This window comes from Blennius ocellaris (assembly GCF_963422515.1).
Source record: "Blennius ocellaris genome assembly, chromosome: 21".
NCBI lineage: Eukaryota > Metazoa > Chordata > Actinopteri > Blenniiformes > Blenniidae > Blennius > Blennius ocellaris.
This window is the reverse complement of record NC_137670.1, coordinates 12,334,308-12,350,571: the sequence shown is the minus strand read 5'-3', so window position 1 is coordinate 12,350,571 and position 16,264 is coordinate 12,334,308.

The following is a 16,264-nucleotide window of genomic DNA, read 5'->3' as shown; positions in this document are numbered from 1 at the left end:
TTCCAAAAAACCCAACTTCCTTGTTCTGGCCTCAAGACATTTAAATATTTCTCAAAGTTTCCTTAAAACTTTATGATCTTTAAACCATGCATTTTCTGTATAGATAGAAAATCAATTCAGTTCTGCCTCTGACCAGACAACTTTCTTCAGACAAAGAGGACTTAAGATGCTTGCCAACAAATAATGGCACAACAATAACTTAGGAAGTCTCTGGAATTGAATTATAAACAATATAATGCCTTTTCTGTACAGGGAATCACTTTTCATGTCGTACTGGACCATTATAAAACAATATAATAGTGAGATTCCCATTTGTGTCCCAGTCAGCTCTCTTACCTGTTTGTCACTTTCTGTGTTTGTCACTTTTTTGACTCACCTTTCTTCTCTGCACCTCTTCGTGTCTAATCTCTCTCTGTAGGGGTTTGGATTAAATTAGTCTGTACTTCTTCCTATCACCTTTCGAACATGTAAAGCTAGTGGTGGCGTGTGCTGTCACTAATTGTTTTCTTTGTATTTTCTGCCTTGGTTATTTTGTTGTTTTTCAATTTTACTTCTTTGTAATTTTACTTTACCTCTTTGTTACTTTAGAAATGAAAACAAACTCATTCATTCATTCATTCATTCTCTATGTGTTTCATCTGTGTTTTCCTCCTCCTTTGAATTTAACCCCCCTTCCCTCCTGTCTCTGCGTCCGATCATCTTGGTTGAGGTCTCGTAATCTTCCTGTTGTTTTCCCTGTTTATCGACTTTTGGATTTGTGCCTCGCCTCTCTTGTGGATTAACCCCCTGGTCATGTCTGCCTATGGGAACTCTGCTTTCAATAAACTTTGTTAAAACTCAGTACTGTGAGTCACGACAGTAAAACTTGTGAAAATCAAAGTGTTAACTTGAATCTAGTTTGATTTCCACATCACCGATTGAAGCTTAGGCTGAAGTTGAGGCTGACTCACATGATGCTGGAGGTCACAGCAACACGACAATGCTACATCTGAGATGGAGACAACTTAAAGGAATACAAGAATTTCTTCACAACTATTTACTGTTCTGTTTGCATTCCATGCCATGGGAGGGCGGGTTGTAATTGTCTTTACCCAGGGGCCTCCATATAGCCAGGGGCGGGCCGATTTGGGGCGCAGGAATCTTGACAGATGACACTTTCAGTACTTGCACAGGTGGAGATGGAGACTGAACTGTCAACCTATGGATCAGATGGCTGCACCACCTCCTGCCGACTTCACTGCTGGAAGACAATCTGAGACGATGTGATTTAATATCACCGCAGTTCCGCCAAGGTTTCTTTATTGTCATACCAGTACACATTACACACTGTAACATGTTACACAATTCTGTGCTCAAGCTTCGGTTGACGCTACAACTTAAATAAGTAGAGAATGAACCAGAAGTTAAAAAAAAATTATAGCAATAGAATAGAACAGAAAATTAATATAATAATAGTCACAATAAAAACAGTACATACAGTGTTTACAATAGTAAACAGATACATAAGCATGTGATGTCAGATCATGTGTTGAGTCATCAAGTTATGGATCTTCATAGACAGTCCAGTACATTCAAGCTACGAAGAGGCAGTTTTACCTTCACCAACGAAAGTGGGGCGGGAAGGTTATGTTTTCATCCGCATGTATTTATTTAATTGTTTATTTAATTGTTTATTTATTGGTTTGTTTGTATGTATGTATGTGTGTATTTTACCAACTTTTCACAAAAATTAACCTGAATTTCCCCAAATTTTCAGTGATGATTTGTCATCAAGGACCAATTGATTGGATTTTGGGACGTTTACAGCTAAACTGTTTGAGACACTCCATGGTCAGTGTTTCACACAGTGATGTTGGCACCTGACCTACCTAGTTAGAATAATGAACTAACTAGCTATCTTGCGTGAGTACCCATTCTAGTCTTCCATTGAAGCATCCCCGCTCACTGGCTTTACCTACATACAGTAGTTGAGGAATGTATGTCATGGAGTCTTTCGGCTGTGACCTATTTTATTAGAGGAAAGTCAAAATACAAGTTGCACTCATCAGTTCAAGAATTCTTTAACTACTGAGTTTGTGCTACTTTTTGCTGTCAGGATCAGTAAATGTGTTGGTCACACGAACTTCAGCGTGAGGAAAGGAGGTCAGCAGAAAGAAAAAGTCTCTAATTGGGCTTTCTTTTGAAATGTGCTAGATTCTTGCGTGTGGCCGTCGGTCATTATCATTCCACGAGCTCCACTCCAAAATTATAGCATCTACACTCATTTTTTTAACCTTAGGAAGAAAAAAAACCAAAACACATTTATTCCTGCATTTGAATAAAATAAATAAATGTTGTGCTGGATAATTTCAACCGGTTTGAATTGAGGCAGGTGGTCTCCTCATGCTTTTTACACAGGATATTCCAGGGAACAGTCTACAAATTAAAACACACACACACACACGCACACACACACACACACACAAACACACACACACACACACACACACACACACACACACACACACACACACACACACACACACACACACACACACACACACACACACACACACACACACACACACACACACGCACACACACACGAAGGCTGGCTCGGTAAACCACCCAAGCTACTGTAGCAATCTGTGGGATCTGATAAGCAGAGTTATGGACTCGCGTCACAAGGAAGATTTATCACGAGTCAGAAATTCGATGACTTCAGATTCGACTTGAGGACATATTTTAGGACTGGGACTTTACTGGACACTTTTGACTTGAAAAGTATTGACATTTGGCACAAATCTCACAATTTTTGCTTGTTTCCTTGATAGAAAATATCAATTATAAGTGCTGAACGCAACATCTAACTGGACCAGTGACAGGACAATGGAGGACTTCACAGAATACTGTTTCTTCTTTACATAACTGTCCTTGTTTTTATACACATTTTTAGCTATCTGTAGGCCTCACATCCTGGTAATTGAACACATTGAATTTACAGCCCATTGTAACAGACAGACATACAATGATTATAATACAATATTTATTTGTGCGTTACATATGTTTTCATCCTGTTTAAAAGTGAAATATTGGTTATATTGCTCAGCTATTCAGGTCACAACTAAGTAGACATGTTGTTTAGAGTTCAGGTAGAGTACCAAAACTATAGGGTTGTGTAACATGTTGTGTAAATTCAGCTCACTCAAGTGCATGTCCATTAAAGAAAAAATGGAATCAAATATGCAGTCCAAATGTAATCTATGACCAAGAAACCAAAAATAAGAATCTCCCAACACCAACTTCCATCTCTTTGTGCATAGGTTATATTGCCCCAAAATTTGAAAATACGTTTTTTTACAGTTGATACTGTGATCATAAAAACAAAACGACAATCCAGTAATATCAGTTGTTGGATTATATTAGTTTGAACAAGGTTGAACTCGTACACATTTGATTCCTATGCAGTATGTGACTCACAGCTGGCTTTTTAACTACTAATTAGTTCTATGACCTATTTAGTGTATGTTTTGATTACACAAGCATAGCTCTTTATGTATAGTTGTGGGGTGGGTGGGGGGTTGGAGGGTGGAGTTTTAGCAAGTACAATGTATTTCAATTAAAACAAAAATACATTATAGTTTAAATACATTTCAATTTAGTGCATCTCATGTGATTACGCTGCCAGTGCAGAAATGACGTCAGTTTATGTCAAACGGTAACTAGCCATATTGTGTTGATCACTTCTTTTGCACAATTATATTATATTATATTAATTTAATTAAAAGATAGCATTGATGTTTGGTTGGCAAGATTTTAATGGCACAAGAATTAAAGTGTTTGTTTGCAGTCTGAGCCTTGAAAACAAACAAGGAACAAACTGAAAGTGTAACTTGCCATTGAAGGGGAAAAAAAACAATGAAGCTCTTGCAGTGTGTTATGTGTTTTATTAAAAAAAATTGTTGTTGTCTTGGCATTGAATGCACTTTTTATCAGCATACTATGTCATACTATCAACTTTTTTAGGTCACACACAATGTTAATTCTGCTCAGTTTTCTTCCTGGCCACCCGTATTACTTCGCTTACTTCTTTGCAATCTCGATCTCCAGTAAAGTGGGAGAAGAGAACGATAGTAAGAATCAACCAATGTGCAAAGAAAAGCTGAACAAACCACATTGCTTTGTGAAAGAGGCGACTGGGACATTTCTGCAGACAGACATTTAAAATATCTAACAAATATATATATTATATGTTAGATATATTATGACATCTGACAGCAGGCCTCCCTAGCACGGAGTGACAAGTGATTCTACCAGGAACATGTTATAAACAATCTTTGTAAACAAGTGATTGGCTGCTGTACCTGTCGGACAACTTTCCACTTTGATCTCTAAACACCACAACTGGCTTTATGCTTCAATAAAGGCCAGACAAGACAGTTCCCTGGCGTTGGGGGTGTGCTCATGATGGGAAATGTGGTTGCCGTTCCCTCGCACTAAAACAAAAAATAACATTACAATTACTGCGTGAAGATGTTGTGTCATTAGCGTGACAACTCTGACAGGTTTATGAATAGTTTTGACATCACAAAAACTTGTTTGATCCTTCAAAGATGTACCAGATGCTGAGGGATGGTACAAACAAAGTACTAGAAGGCCTGACTTGGCCAGTAAAGGAAAACCTGAAACAAAACAAAACAAACAAACAAAACATTGTTCGAATCCCCATTGCGGCTCAATAATGTAAGTAAGTGAGTAAACTTTATTTATACAGCGCCTTTCACAGACCAAGGTCACAAAGCGCTTCACAGTTTCAGTAAAAACATCAACAGGAATAAAATGCAAATACAGATTTAAAAGGCCAAGACAACACATTGATAGACATAACATCCCTAAAAGAACTAAGCGGAAGCCTGAACAAATAAATAGGTCTTAAGTTGACCCTTGAAGGAATCAACAGACTCAACAGACCATGTTTAGAAATCAGTTTTTTCATAATGTACCCAGTCTATAGAAATATGTTTATAAGTGTTACTCTAAGCTTGTTTGTTTGTTGACTCTGCTCACCCTTTTAGATTTCTATAAATCATTATAACTTTTGGCCTTTTTGACTTCATTTCAATTTGTGTCTCCAAGCTACAAGCTACAGTTCCCACACCCGCCAAAAAGACTCCGCCAATAACTTCGAGCAAATGCAGGTAATGTGCCGTATTTGTAAGCAGAATACACATGAAAAGCGTTGGCAAGTGATCACTATTATTAACTTCTTGCAGATTCTTGCACCTTAGGTGTGGTGGATTAGTGAAACTGACAATCAGAAGTGGGTGGAGAGTTTTGAAAACTCCCTCAAGTAATTCTATTGTTTCTTTAGCATACTACTCTGACAATCCCAGCTTACTATGAGCGAGGACAGGATACACTCTGGGTAAATATCACATATGCATATATGCTTCTTTTCATGTTAGTGCATTCCTTCAAGTTTCACCCATTTAAAAAAATGTTGAAAAGTTTCAATCTTACCTTTGGAAAGTCACATACAGCTTTGCTTGCTGAATTGACTCTTCAAATTCCCGACACAACGCAATTTAACAGTTTTCTTATATTGGATAAAAATATGCAATGCATTAAAAAAATAAAAAACATTTGAAAAGTGTTTTTTAAATAGCTCTGTCAAAAAGTACAATTAGTGTGTACTTCTACTTCATCAAACGTCTTTGTTAAAACGTTCAAAACAACTTGGAATTGAAAAGTTGGGTTTCCTACATCATATTTATATATAGTAAAAAAAAACCTCACATATTGTTCCAAAGACGACTGAAAATAGATTGATTTCAACGAATGTCTTAATTCTAAGTACGTTAAAAATCAAGATAATATTAATGAGGAAGTGGGCGAATTAAAAAAATATCAAAGTTCTACTTACAGTAAAATGAAGTCAGTTGGAAAAAAGGAGGCGGCTCGCAGCATTTTGCGCTGTTATAAAACGGGAGAAGAATGACGCTCCGTGATCGTTCACCGTTCAGCGCGTCAAAGGTAAGGCGCGCGCCGCCGCACAAACGGACTCCAGACAGATTTCAAGCAATTGCAACGTTTTCCGTTTGTTTTTGTCTGTTTTATGTCTTCAATCTTTCAAAGTTCGCATATTGTCAGTCTTTCCTGTCTGCAAAACCTGTCGAAACATGTGTCGTTAATAATAATAATAATAAACATGAAATGATAATAATGATCGATTTGATTGACAACAAAAAGAATCCGAAACTTTTACTTACCATGTGAATTCATAAATGTATTTCAGATGAAGTCCTTCGTGTCTGCATTTGTATTGTGCGTCGTAGCAACACAAACTGAGGGTGCCTCGGATGCAATTCGTGAGTTTTTTTTTTTTTTAATTAATTTAATAAAATTTCATTGAAACAGTTATTACATCTAACTTTACATAAACACTCTCAAAAGACAACGCTTTTCTTTTTCAGCCTGGTGTTACCACTTGCCAACCTGCAGTAAGCTCATCTACATTACCCTCTGCCACACATTTATTCTTTTCACACCTTCAAAATAATTGTATGCACAGTGCTGACAGGATTCTAGCTGGTCGAGCCACTGATCTTATCCATCACTGCTTGTCTCCAGTCACTCAACCACTTTTCTTTTTCTCTTCCAGATTACACCACCTGGCCAACAATCGCTGCCCCCTTTTGCAATGGCACCCGGCAGTCCCCGATTAACATAAATACAACAGATGCCACAATAAATACCAACCTGACAGCGTTTAATTTTCAAAATTTCAACGGAACCAACACCTTGACAACGATTGAAAACACTGGCACAACGAGTAAGGAACTGTGTGTTTAAGTTTATTCCAGGAAAGAGGGGTGTTTTAAGTCAACTTCTGAATCCTTTTCCGCCTTCAATTCAAATTTCTGTTTTAGGATCAGTGCCTTTGCACCAGGGAGCCGGGGAATCTAACACATTTTCCCCCAAAATGTTTTACTTTCACACATTCACCACTGGTAATAGAATATAGAGAATTAATTTGTTAAAATATTCATTTTGGTTCCTCTTCTACCAGTCAAAGTGACCCTTGCCAGCGGTGTTGGGGTGTCTGGGGGAGGTCTGGGTGAAAGCTATGACAGCCTGCAGTTCCACTTCCACTGGGGAAATGGAGTCTCTGTCCCCGGCTCCGAGCACCACGTGGATGGAAAGCAGTTTCCCATGGAGGTGAAGATGTGCATTTTTTCTTTTCTTATACACATTTGGACCTCTTAAGGTGTCGTTATATCAAAATGCCCCCCTCTTTTAATCAGATGCACATCGTGAACATCAAGAGTTCTTTGAATGGGAACACGACGCTCGCTTTCCAAGACCCCACAGGAGTTGCTGCACTTGGTTTCCTCATTGAGGTGAGAAGATCTGATTCGACAGTTTTCATTCCATTATCCTAAAAAGTTAAAGAGGTTTGACTTTTTTTCAACTTGCGTCACATGAGGCTTCCGTCCAGATCAGGAGAGAGCCAATCCGACCATGCAGGTGTATTAATTACATAGAAAACTGACATTTTAAAATGTTCTATAGAAGTAACGACCGCTTTTTTTTTATTACTCACTGTGTAATCAGCCTCACACATTTACTTTCTGACAATACTAATGCAAAAAAGTTGCAGAAATCCAGTGTCTATAAGTATGTTATAGTTTAATTTTTTTTACTGACAAGTACCTGACAGAATGTGACTGACCTGTCAGGCCGGTCAGCTGATAAAAACCGACACGTCATCACAGGTCGGATAGGGCTCCGAGGAAAAACTATGGACTGCAGTCAAAACATGTCAGCAAATGAATTCAAGCAATGTGTATACCTTTTTAGGCGAGGACCGATAACACAACAGATGAGCCGGCTGCCTGGAGGAACCTGACTTCGTACTTGTCAAGGATTACAGAGATGGGTTAGAAGACATGACCATATTTTCATGTAATATTCATTATCAGTACGTCACGTATCGTCCCTTCAGAGCTGTGTGTCTGTCCTCAGGTCAGTCAGTTGACATCACCGATCCCATTTCTCTGGATTCTCTCCTTGACGGGTTGTGTACCTCCGATTATTTCCGCTACAATGGCTCCTCGACCATCCCTTGCTGCAACGAGGCCGTCGTGTGGACTGTGTTCAACGATACCATCAAAGTCAGCGCAGACCTGGTGAGCAGTTCTTTCCCTCAAGCAGGAATTCTTCACCGGCACCTAATAATTGCGGAATTTTTTTTTTTTTTTAACCTCTCTCTCTCTCTCTCTCTCCAGATTAACCTCTTCAGCCAAACAGTGCACATCAACGACAGTTCGTCCATTCTGATGCAGAATGTGTTCAGGGGCGTCCAGTCAGGGCTGCCAGTCCAGAGGTCGAGCTCTCCCGCTCCGATGAGCTGTTCGCTGGGCCTGTTGGCGCTCAGCCTCGCGCTGTGGAAGAGTTAAATCCACAAGATGGCGTCAGAGCTGAATTTGCAATGACTCAATGCAATTTGTTCGCAGTATTGTGATACGCCGGTTATAAATCTCATGAAGGTCATCAACTGCCACATTTATAGGGATGTGTTTGGAGCTTTATGGATTATATTTGCACTTTTGTTTTTGCCAAAATTCCAGTTTTGACTCCCTGAAGCGACTTGTCTTATTTTTATTGTGTGGAGGCGAGTTGAGTGGGATCTTGCGATTTTTCTTTTGTCTTTTTGTTGAGAAGGATGGTGGCCAGAAAATGTTCCTGCACTCAAGCTTTGGATTGTTTTATTTGTGTGTGTGTGTGTGTGTGTGTGTGTGTGTGTGTATGTGTGTGTGTGTGGGGGTTTGGAAGTTTTACTTGGTGTGATGAAGGATTTAATTTAATCAAAAATGAACACTATTATTTATGTCACAATGCAAACATGGCTTTGGCTGTTGTCTTGTTGTTACTTGCACATTGAACAACTTTTTTGAATATTAAAGTCTTTCAACCAAAATTCTCCCTTTGTTCTTTACTGATTTTGAATAATATTTCTAATGCCTGGATTTTATTTTACTTTTTAAATCTTTGCAAAACAATTAGGTAGGGTGATCATATCTTGCTTCCAAAAAACCCAACTTCCTTGTTCTGGCCTCAAGACATTTAAATATTTCTCAAAGTTTCCTTAAAACTTTATGATCTTTAAACCATGCATTTTCTGTATAGATAGAAAATCAATCCAGTTCTGACTCTGACCAGACAACTTTCTTCAGACAAAGAGGACTTAAGATGCTTGCCAACAAATAATGGCACAACAATAACTTAGGAAGCCTCTGGAATTGAATTATAAACAATATAATGCCTTTTCTGTACAGGGAATCACTTTTCATGTCGTACTGGACCATTATAAAACAATATAATAGTGAGATTCCCATTTGTGTCCCAGTCAGTTCTCTTACCTGTTTGTCACTTTCTGTGTTTGTCACTTTTTTGACTCACCTTTCTTCTCTGCACCTCTTCGTGTCTAATCTCTCTCTGTAGGGGTTTGGATTAAATTAGTCTGTACTTCTTCCTATCACCTTTCGAACATGTAAAGCTAGTGGTGGCGTGTGCTGTCACTAATTGTTTTTCTTTGTATTTTCTGCCTTGGTTATTTTGTTGTTTTTCAATTTTACTTCTTTGTAATTTTACTTTACCTCTTTGTTACTTTAGAAATGAAAACAAACTCATTCATTCATTCATTCATTCTCTATGTGTTTCATCTGTGTTTTCCTCCTCCTTTGAATTTAACCCCCCTTCCCTCCTGTCTCAGCGTCCGATCATCTTGGTTGAGGTCTCGTAATCTTCCTGTTGTTTTCCCTGTTTATCGACTTTTGGATTTGTGCCTCGCCTCTCTTGTGGATTAACCCCCTGGTCATGTCTGCCTATGGGAACTCTACTTTCAATAAACTTTGTTAAAACTCAGTACTGTGAGTCACGACAGTAAAACTTGTGAAAATCAAAGTGTTAACTTGAATCTAGTTTGATTTCCACATCACCGATTGAAGCTTAGGCTGAAGTTGAGGCTGACTCACATGATGCTGGAGGTCACAGCAACACGACAATGCTACATCTGAGATGGAGACAACTTAAAGGAATACAAGAATTTCTTCACAACTATTTACTGTTCTGTTTGCATTCCATGCCATGGGAGGGCGGGTTGTAATTGTCTTTACCCAGGGGCCTCCATATAGCCAGGGGCGGGCCGATTTGGGGCGCAGGAATCTTGACAGATGACACTTTCAGTACTTGCACAGGTGGAGATGGAGACTGAACTGTCAACCTATGGATCAGATGGCTGCACCACCTCCTGCCGACTTCACTGCTGGAAGACAATCTGAGACGATGTGATTTAATATCACCGCAGTTCCTCCAAGGTTTCTTTATTGTCATACCAGTACACATTACACACTGTAACATGTTACACAATTCTGTGCTCAAGCTTCGGTTGACGCTACAACTTAAATAAGTAGAGAATGAACCAGAAGTTAAAAAAAAAAATTATAGCAATAGAATAGAACAGAAAATTAATATAATAATAGGCACAATAAAAACAATACATACAGTGTTTACAATAGTAAACAGATACATAAGCATGTGATGTCAGTGCATGTGTTGAGTGATCAAGTTGTGGATCTTCATAGACAGTCCAGTATATTCAAGTTACGAAGAGGCAGTTTTACCTTCACCAACGAAAGTGGGGCGGGAAGGTTATCTTTTCATCCGCATGTATTTATTTAATTGTTTATTTAATTGTTTATTTATTGGTTTGTTTGTATGTATGTATGTATGTATTTTACCAACTTTTCACAAAAATTAACCTGAATTTCCCCAAATTTTCAGTGATGATTTGTCATCAAGGACCAATTGATTGGATTTTGGGACGTTTACAGCTAAACTGTTTGAGACACTCCATGGTCAGTGTTTCACACACCTGACCTACCTAGTTAGAATTATGAACTAACTAGCTATCGTGCGTGAGTACCCATTCTAGTCTTCCATTGAAGCGTCCCCGCTCACTGGCTTTACCTACATACAGTAGTTGAGGAATGTATGTCATGGAGTCTTTCGGCTGTGACCTATTTTATTAGAGGAAAGTCAAAATACAAGTTGCACTCATCAGTTCAAGAATTCTTTAACTACTGAGTTTGTGCTACTTTTTGCTGTCAGGATCAGTAAATGTGTTGGTCACACGAACTTCAGCGTGAGGAAAGGAGGTCAGCAGAAAGAAAAAGTCTCTAATTGGGCTTTCTTTTGAAATGTGCTAGATTCTTGCGTGTGGCCGTCGGTCATTATCATTCCACGAGCTCCACTCCAAAATTATAGCATCTACACTCATTTTTTTAACCTTAGGAAGAAAAAAAACCAAAACACATTTATTCCTGCATTTGAATAAAATAAATAAATGTTGTGCTGGATAATTTCAACCGGTTTGAATTGAGGCAGGTGGTCTCCTCATGCTTTTTACACAGGATATTCCAGGGAACAGTCTACAAATTAAAACACACACACACACACACGCACACACACACACACACACACACACGCACACACACACACACACACACACACACACACACACACACACACACACACACACACACACACACACACACACACACACACACACACACACACACACACACACGCACACACACACACACACGCACACACACACGAAGGCTGGCTCGGTAAACCACCCAAGCTACTGTAGCAATCTGTGGGATCTGATAAGCAGAGTTATGGACTCGCGTCACAAGGAAGATTTATCACGAGTCAGAAATTCGATGACTTCAGATTTGACTTGAGGACATATTTTAGGACTGGGACTTTACTGGACACTTTTGACTTGAAAAGTATTGACATTTGGCACAAATCTCACAATTTTTGCTTGTTTCCTTGATAGAAAATATCAATTATAAGTGCTGAACGCAACATCTAACTGGACCAGTGACAGGACAATGGAGGACTTCACAGAATACTGTTTCTTCTTTACATAACTGTCCTTGTTTTTATACACATTTTTAGCTATCGGTAGGCCTCACATCCTGGTAATTGAACACATTGAATTTACAGCACATTGTAACAAACAGACATACAATGATAATAATGCAATATTTATTTGTGCGTTACATATGTTTTCATCCTATTTAAAAGTGAAATACTGGTTATATTGCTCAGCTATTCAGGTCACAACTAAGTAGACACGTTGTCTAGAGTTCAGGTAGAGTACCAAAACTATAGGGTTGTGTAACATGTTGTGTAAATTCAGCTCGCTCTGATTATCCCAACTTTAGTTACACTAGTCCAATATAATGCAAGCCAGTACAACAGTGTTGCCCTAGTGTTTTTATAAAGATAATGATGTTCAAATTTGCCTGGAAATCATCAAAGAAGCTTTAATCGGGTTTACAGCGCTTTTTGGCCTTCTTTTTAAGCTTCAGAGTCAAAACATGGTGCAGTCTATTACAACTCTGCAAAATACGACTAAAAAACAAATGTCATTTATGCATCTGCTGACCTAATGTCAAAATATACATTATATTTGTAAAAGCAGAACATAAGGCAAGGTCAATGAAATAGACTACATTATATTACACTAGTGTACGTGTCCAGTGTGTATGTCTCATGATTTTTACATGCTGTAAATGTATATTATGAATTTTAAAAATGATAATATTATCGTGGTTCTTTTCAATATTTATAATAACAGCGCTTCTTTGTTATGAATATGTTCAGTTACACTTATTATAACACAGGATTTATTCAAGAAATACAAGTTTGAAATATAGCAAACATTTGTGTGAATTTGTTATTTTAAAACTGGTAGAATTGCAATACCCTTCATGAGCCGGGTATTAAATGACTTGAATGTCAAAATTAGGGATTTTGATTTTTGTCTATTTGGAGAGATGTTTCTGGAGCTACTTCAGATAAAGTAAATAAATAAATAAATGTAATTAAAAATAAAACTTTGCCCTTTGTGACCTTCAGTGAAACGTTCCCGTGGTATGAAGGGGAAAATGAAGTCTGCAATGAGTCACACCTGTCGGTACACCAGCAGAGCCAGTCGTCACAATGTGGTCAAGCGACACTATAGACATTGCATGATTGATGGACCAGATGGAAAAGATATTGCTTCAGCTGATGAATATCTAACAAGCACGTGGACTAAATCACTTACCACACGGTACGGAAAATTTCTGTTATCATTTCAGGTTTTTACTGTGGGTGAAACAAATATTTTTAGCATCACAAAAATTTGCAAAGGGCAGGAGAAAAAAAAGTAAGCAAAATGTAGAATAATCACATTAAAGTTTTACATTATCATTACTTCATTCTTAACAGAACAGGTTGTTCTCAATTGGCTTGTTGCCAAAAACGCACATGCTTTGCAGCATTTGTAGATTGCTGTGCTCTTAAAACAATCAAGATGTCACTTACCTGTCATATCGTCTACACGCCCATCTGGAATCTTTGAAATGACAATATTTCTGAAGTTTGAAAACAAATACAATTCAATTGTATTATTATAAAACTGCTGGAGGAATCATGCAGTTGACATACAATCACCATTATGCATGTATTTCCAAAAATGTTTCCGATTCGACATGACTTGTGACGAGGGACAAATCTTTCACAACCATCATAGCAAAATTCCTCCCCGGAGCCAGAGGTCAATGGGGAGGTGGTTTTCCACGTGCTGACGTTTGCGCTGGGTCTATAAGAAGGGGGAGAATGAGGCAGACAGTGGACACGCAGGTTCATCACAACAAGGTTCAGCTGCGGCAAGGACATCGGTTTTAATCGTAAGACCTTTTTTTTTTTTAAACTGGACCAACCGAAATGACACCTGTATTATTGAATTTTCAATGTGTGTGTGTGTGTATGTGTTGAAAATAACGTTTGTTTGTTTTTTTTGTTTTTTTCTTAAAATGTGTTTCAGATGAAGTGGCTTGCATTATCTGCACTGGTCTTGTGCATCCTGGTACCAAAAGCTCATGGTGCCTCAGACTCTATTCGTGCGTATTTGACTCATTAAAAAGGCCCATTAATTTCATGCACTTGTGATGAACAGGTGAAAAAGTCAAACTGTGATTTCTCTTTCAGCTTGGTGTTACCAGGATCCATCCTGCAGTAAGTTGACTTACCTTTCTCTGTATAATTACCCCCTGATCGTGTCCATCACTGCTTGTCTCCAGTCACTCAACCACTTTTCTTTTTCTCTTCCAGATTACACCACCTGGCCAACAATCGCTGCCCCCTTTTGCAATGGCACCCGGCAGTCCCCGATTGACATAAATACAGCAAACACCACAGTAAATTCCAGCCTGACAGCGTTTAATCTTCACAACTACAGCAGCCCCGACACCTTGATGAAGATTGAGAACACTGGCAGAACAAGTAAGGAAATGCGTCTTTTCAATCAAAGCTTGTAAGATTTACTTCATGCAAGGAAACACATCGCCCAACCAGAATTCTTGAGCCTCCCTTTAATCCCATGAACAACAAGTCTCTGGTTGACTGGCAGGCATTTTTTCTGAATTCTCAGATTTTTTTTACAGCGTTTCTTAAATACTTATTTACCCACTTTCTTCCAGTCAAAGTGATAATTGCCAGCGGTGTTGGGGTGTCCGGTGGAGGTCTGGGTGAACGATACGACAGCCTGCAGTTCCACTTGCACTGGGGAAATGGAACATCTGTCCCCGGCTCCGAGCACACCGTGGATGGAAAGCAGTTTCCCATGGAGGTGAAGATGTGCATTTTTTATTTTCTTGTACACATTTGGACCTCTTTATGCGTCATTATATCAAAATGCCACCCTCTTTTCATCAGATGCACATCGTGAACAGCAAGAGTTCTTTGAATGGGAACACGGCGCTCGCTGTCCAAGACCCCGCTGGACTTGCTGCACTTGGTTTCTTCATTGAGGTGAGACATGCTGCTTGTTTGTAAAAAAAAAAAAAAAAAGTTTGATATAAGTATACATTTAATTAATTAATTTGGGCTTTACGCCCTGTCACTTTCAGGTGAGGTGTGTTGTATATACAGTAGTTTCTTTTTTTTTTAATTGTCATTGTTGGTTCGTTATATTAGGAAAATTAAGAGTTCAAGCAATGTGTGTGTACTGATAATTTTCAGGCAGAGACTGGCGTTGAAACAAGATCACCAGCGAGCTGGACCAATTTGACTTCCTACTTGAGGAACATCACTGAGAGGGGTAGGATGTTTGTTATTTTGGTGTTTTCTTGGGGCGTGAGTTAAAACTGGTAGAGTAGGTCAGTCCCGTCACAGCTTGTCTTTCTGTCCTCAGGTCAGTCAGTTACCATAACCCATCCCATTTCCCTGGACTCTCTGCTTAATGGGGTGTCTCTGACCAACTATTACCGCTACAACGGCTCCTTGACCACCCCTTCTTGTAATGAGGCCGTGGTGTGGACTGTGTTCAACGATACCATCAAAGTCAGCGCCGACCTGGTGAGCACTTTGCATTCCTTTCAGAGAATAACCAGCACAACAGGAAGCAGGAATCGTTTCCTTCAGCTAATCGGCTCAATATTTCCTCTGCAGATTAACCTCTTCAGCACGATGGTGCACATCAACGACAGCTCATCGCCTATAATGGTCAACGTGTACAGGGGGGTCCAGGCGGCACTGCCGGTCCACACCAACCCCCGCAACACTGACACGGGCGGCAGCTCTGATGCCACCAGCACCTGCTCCTCGCTGGGCCTGATTGTGCTCAGTCTCGTGCTATGGAGGGTTTAAAACCCAATAAGGAAGCTACCTTGGCTCTTTGTGCTCAACCCTGATTGCCTGTCTCGATTGTTCAATGATATAGTGAACGCTTTTGTTGAATTATTAAGCTATAATCAAATCTGTGTTGTGTGAATCAATGCATATTTACCTTTGTGTTTTAAGCTATAAACAGTTGCTGGACAAGTCTAATTTGATCAGCTCCAGAAACATTTAGATGCCAATATGAATTTGCACAATGTTTTACTGGTCCAAGAAACATAGCCCAAGTGAAACCTCAAAATTTGAGAGTGAATGTCAAAGTCTGCTTCGATGTCTTGATGTATCTTTTCACCTGTTGTTGCAGAATATGGTAGTTTTATTGTACTTTAGTATTTGTATTTCTTTGTCTTGTCACGTCACTGCATCACGTTTCTCAGTGGAGACTGTACTGGTGCTGAAACGCGCACTCAAACTACACTCTGTGCTGTGATTCCGATGCAATGAAGGATTTCACAAAATCAGAAGAGCGTCGTTATTTTCACAA